The sequence below is a fragment of the Curcuma longa genome, chromosome 21 (assembly GCF_044706935.1).
Source record: "Curcuma longa cultivar G26 ecotype Majalengka, Jawa Barat chromosome 21, ITB_CL_G26_1.1, whole genome shotgun sequence".
Taxonomy (NCBI): Eukaryota; Viridiplantae; Streptophyta; class Magnoliopsida; order Zingiberales; family Zingiberaceae; genus Curcuma; species Curcuma longa.
The window spans coordinates 13,906,371-13,911,081 of record NC_133881.1 but is presented as its reverse complement, the minus strand read 5'-3'; the positions used below and the strand labels follow the sequence as shown (position 1 = coordinate 13,911,081).

Sequence of the window (4,711 nt, the reverse complement as noted above, 5' to 3'; positions counted from 1 at the left end):
AAGCAAGATTTCCCATCAAGAAATCTAAAACAAGCAATGCGCGAGCAAATCATAACAGGGATGACTGCCAACTCTGGTCGCCACCAAAACCTAAAACATGCCGACTGAGATCATCATTTCAAACGCATCCACCATCTGCTTCCTCACGCAATGAGCTAGCAGACCTCAATCACGAAGATCTGCGTCAATTTCCCCCTAAACAAGTAAGCGCTTCCACTCAAGAAAACAAACTGGGAAAAAATTGATAGTAACACGAAAACAAGGAGCCGAAACCTTCGACCCGCCGTCGGAGGTAGGGCGGCGAACAAGAAGCGAATGGAACTGGAAATCCCAAGCGGATCCACCATTAGCGAGGCTTTCCGTGCCCCCCAGCTAGTGAGCGATCTCGCCAAGAACGAAACTATATTTAAATCACGCACGTCTCGATTAATTAATTAATTAATGAAGTGCGAAAAATCGTAGCCGTCCATCTCCACCGTCGTTGACGTGGTCGGCGATCCCGCTCCCTTGCACGGAATCCGCTGGGATCCTCCACAATGCTGCTATGGGACTGCATCCCTCTATGGCTTTCTGAACTGTCCATAGATGACTGATGCGTGATCGGACGGCTAGTTGATTACAAGAGAAGTTAGTGGGCTCGCGTAGAGCCCCGCATTTATTTTTGAATGTGAGAAATCCGAAAGAAAAGGGTCCTTATTGACAAAATGCTGAATTTTCTAAAATTATTCTCAATTCAAAATTGGACAGTGAAATAGCGATGCATCTTAAATTTAGCTCTTTATAATTTATTCAAGTCGAATGGAAAATATTTTTTTATAATTTATGCATCAAATTTAATTAGTTTCAATTAAAAAGAATTTATTGAGAAGTATTTGTGCAAAATTGAGCAATTTACTGCATTTCCTGCTTCGTTCTTCTAGAAGCGTCTTGATGGTCATAGACGGTTACAGGTGACGTCATTTTATTTTATACGATATTTCATACGCGGATGACCATTTTAAATTAAATGCCCTTTTAGCGATCCTAGCGGCGGCGGTTTCGATCGACAAGGAGAGCCGCCAGTTCACCGGAGGTTGTTCTCATTTACCTTCTTCTTCTTCTTCTCCTTCCTCCGCCTTCAAATCCATATCTATTCTCCTCTATTTCTCGATCACTGTCCTTGCCAATCAATCACAAGACGAAAATGCCATCCCAAGGAGAAGAGAAAGAAACGATCTCGATGAACAATCGACGACTGCAATTTCTTAGAAAAGGTGAGTTATCTTTGTTTGTTTTCGTCCTTGTTCTTCCATTCGTTTCGTCTCGCCTGCATTTGTTCTTTTTTGGGGTGAGAGGAACCCTAAATCACTTCAACCGGAATGTAAAGTTTTTTTTACTGTTTGTTTCGTGATGTCGCTCTCTGATCGAATGCGATTAAAAGTTGACTTTTTTGATGTTTGAGTTGCTCTTGGTTGATTGTTGAATCATATTTGGGGATTCAATTATCTTAGTTTCATTTATCTTTTGGGAACCCTAAATCGCATCAACCGGGAAACGGAAGATTTGTTTTCTACTTCTAGGTTTCATGGCGTCTCTCTGATCAAATGCGATAAAAAGTTCTTCTTTTTTTTTGTTTGAGATTCGCTCGGCTAAAATTGTTTAATTTCAGCAAACGATCTAAAGAACCAGGTTCTATATGGCAGCATCAGTAGCAGGAGGTGAAGACGACTCCCTCTCGTCTTCCTTCTCCCAGTCGCTGTCGTCCTCCAAGAACGCCCGGCTCAAGTTCCTTTGCAGCTACGGCGGGAAGATTCTCCCTCGCCCCCGCGATGGCCGCCTCAAGTACGTCGGCGGCGACACCCGCGTTCTCGTCCTCGCCCGCTCCGTCTCCTTCTCAGGTTCGCATTCTGCATCCACAAGCTGTTTGCTTTATTGTTAATGCTACGGTTGACGGCATTGTGTGGCTGCAGAGCTCAGGGAGAGAATCCAGGCGATGTTCCGGCATTGCATGGTGATCAAGTACCAACTGGCGTCGGAAGACCTCGACACCCTCGTAACCGTCGCCGGCGATGAGGACCTCGTCCACATGCTCGATGAGTACGACCGCGTCGACATGCTCCACCCTCACTCCCCCTCCGCCGCCTCCTCTCCCCGTTTCCGCCTCTTCCTATTCCTCGCCTCCTTTTTCCTCCGCTGCGGACCCCGCCGCCGCTGCGACGCTCGACCAGCGCTACGTCGACGCCATCAATGCCGCTGTCCCCGGAAGCCCCCGGCGTCCCTCGATCTTCAGCGTTTCCGCCGCGACATCCCCTACCTCCACAATCGCCCCGCGCCCCGCCGCCCAAGTCGTCGGAGGCAGGATGCACCGCGTTCAGAGCACGCCAAATCTCGCCGGCGGAGGGATGCACCGGGCCAGCAGCACGCCCAATCTCAGCGGAGGCGGGTTATTGAACGCAGCGGGCGGTGCCAGCCTACAACATCAACAAAACCTCAGCTACCACCACCACCCGCAGCACCATCATTTACCCCACCGCCATTCGACTCCGGGCCCTGTTTCGCCGGCGAACGCCACTGCCGGCAGTAGCGGGGCTTGGAGAGCGGGCCCAGCCCCGCGGAACGAAGCGTGCGGGTGCTGCGCAGCGAGGGGAGGAGTTCACTACGGCGGCGGCGGAGGCGGAGGCGGAGGCGGCGTCGGAAGCATGCCCATCAGGAGCACCGGCGAGGAGCCGCATTCCGGGCGGGCGTCGAGGAGCACCTCGCCGTTCCGTGCCGTGCCGCGGGAGCCCGTCATCTGGGAATAATGGCTTTAAGAATCGTGCACGCGATTATATAGCAGTATTATTTTCAATAATTGTCTGGATTGTTTGGAACCGACGGCCCTGATCGAATCTGAGTGCACCGGACGGCTCATATACTTCTTTTCTCCCTTTTATTTGTTTTTAATGTGTGATGAAATTGGGTGACGGAGGGTTTCCACTGGGGCTATGCATTTTGAACGTGGTTGGTGTAAGGTTACATCTAAAATTATATTATTTAATTTTATTTGATTTAGATAATATTTGATTCCCGATCACGGGTCACACCAACTAAAAATAAATAAATCTCAGTTAGTTAGTCAATTCAACCTGGGAGTGATCGATTTGATTTCATGAAAATTTCTCGTCGGTCACTAGGGTTTTTCATTTGGAGGAAAATTCCTGTAAATGTGTCGTAATTAGGAGAAAAATTTCTATAAAAAAAAAATTAGCAGGGATCGAATCGCAAATGCTTGGTGACAATCTGGATGTCCTACGCACCATTGCCCCGGAGACATGTCACACCAACAAACGTAAGTAAAAGGGAGCATATAATCTAGAATTTGATTATCTCTAGGTTAACAATAATTTTTTTTAAAAAAATTATCCTCCGATCCTGCCACATTGAGATTCTTCGATGACATTGTCGAGTTACGCATGGGAGCTCCCGGGGCATAGCTGAGTTGATTATGACGTAGTAGAGTTGCAGAAGAGGACAAGGATTCGAATCCTGGCGAAGTCAGGCAATACCCTCCTGCATAGTGACCAACTGTAATTTTTTGATTTACCTCATCACAAATAGTCATGGGACTGATCGTGTGAAGCTGCTAAGGTGACGAATTTCACTCTTTTTTTTTACAGAAGAGTTACGCATGGGAACCTAGAGGCTGGACTCCTAGGAAGGATCATAGAAAGGCGGGCGTTGGAGGTGGCAGTGGAGGGAGAGTAGCGGCAGTGAGCACAGGGGAGGGAGCATGGCTGTTGTTACGGTTGTGCAATAGGGAGGCCCGACCCGAGTCAGCGATGAACAAACGGGCTACCCTCGGGGCCTCATAGCCCGAATCCGAGGCCTGCGTGTATCTCCCGATTAAACCGGATCCGAGTCCGATAGCCTATCCATCGTCACCGGATTCAGAAGACCTTATCGAATCGATCCCCTTGTCGGCTCAGGGGATAACCCCGTCAAGTCGGCACCTCCACAAGCCGCTGGTCGGTGTTTCCGAATCATCCGAGTCGATTCCAGCACAGGCTGCCCCCGTACAACACTGACCATTGACCACTCCCCTTCTCGTACTATAGCCGGAGGTCTGACACCCCTTTATTAGGTATGGTAATCCGCCGCCTGCCGTAACGCCCTTTACAAGTGGCGTACATACATCATTAAGACACCACTCTTCACAGGTGCGGAGGGTACTCTCAAGGTAAGCTCCACCTTGCCTTGTCCGTGGTACGAGCCTCCTCCTCAGTATATAAAAGATGAGCCCCTTCACAGGGGCCAGGTATGCTCTTCTAATTCCGGGCCATCTTTCCTTCATCATTTTTCTTCAGATCGTTGACCTAAGCATCGGAGTGGTCGGGCCGGTCACACCGGCCTTCCTCCTCATGGTGTTTGTGTTCACAGGTCCCCGGCGATCTTAGGTGTCTTCTCTTCGTCTTCACTCCGAAGTGTTGCTGAGGAGAAGTTGTTCATCCGAAAGCGGTTCTTGACGGGAACAGCTGTCCATCTTTGCAAGCGCCGCTGCTGAGATGGAGGGACGGTTGGATGTTCTTCGTGGCTGGCAGGCACGACGAAATTAAGATTTAAGAATGTGCTGCGTTCTGTCGGGTCAGCTCTTCACGAACCGCCAACGCTGGAGGAGGCGACGGAGAGAGCAGGGGACTTTATTTTATTTAAATTTTAAGTTTTTAATTAAATTGTTAATTGATTAACTCCTAAT

At 49.0% G+C, this 4,711-nt stretch overlaps 1 pseudogene; it reads left to right on the top strand.

Annotated features, from left to right (window-relative positions):
- The first annotated feature begins 1,674 nt into the window (after positions 1–1,674).
- LOC141815233 (uncharacterized) lies at positions 1,675–2,943 on the top strand (annotated as a pseudogene).
- The last annotated feature ends 1,768 nt before the right edge of the window (positions 2,944–4,711 follow it).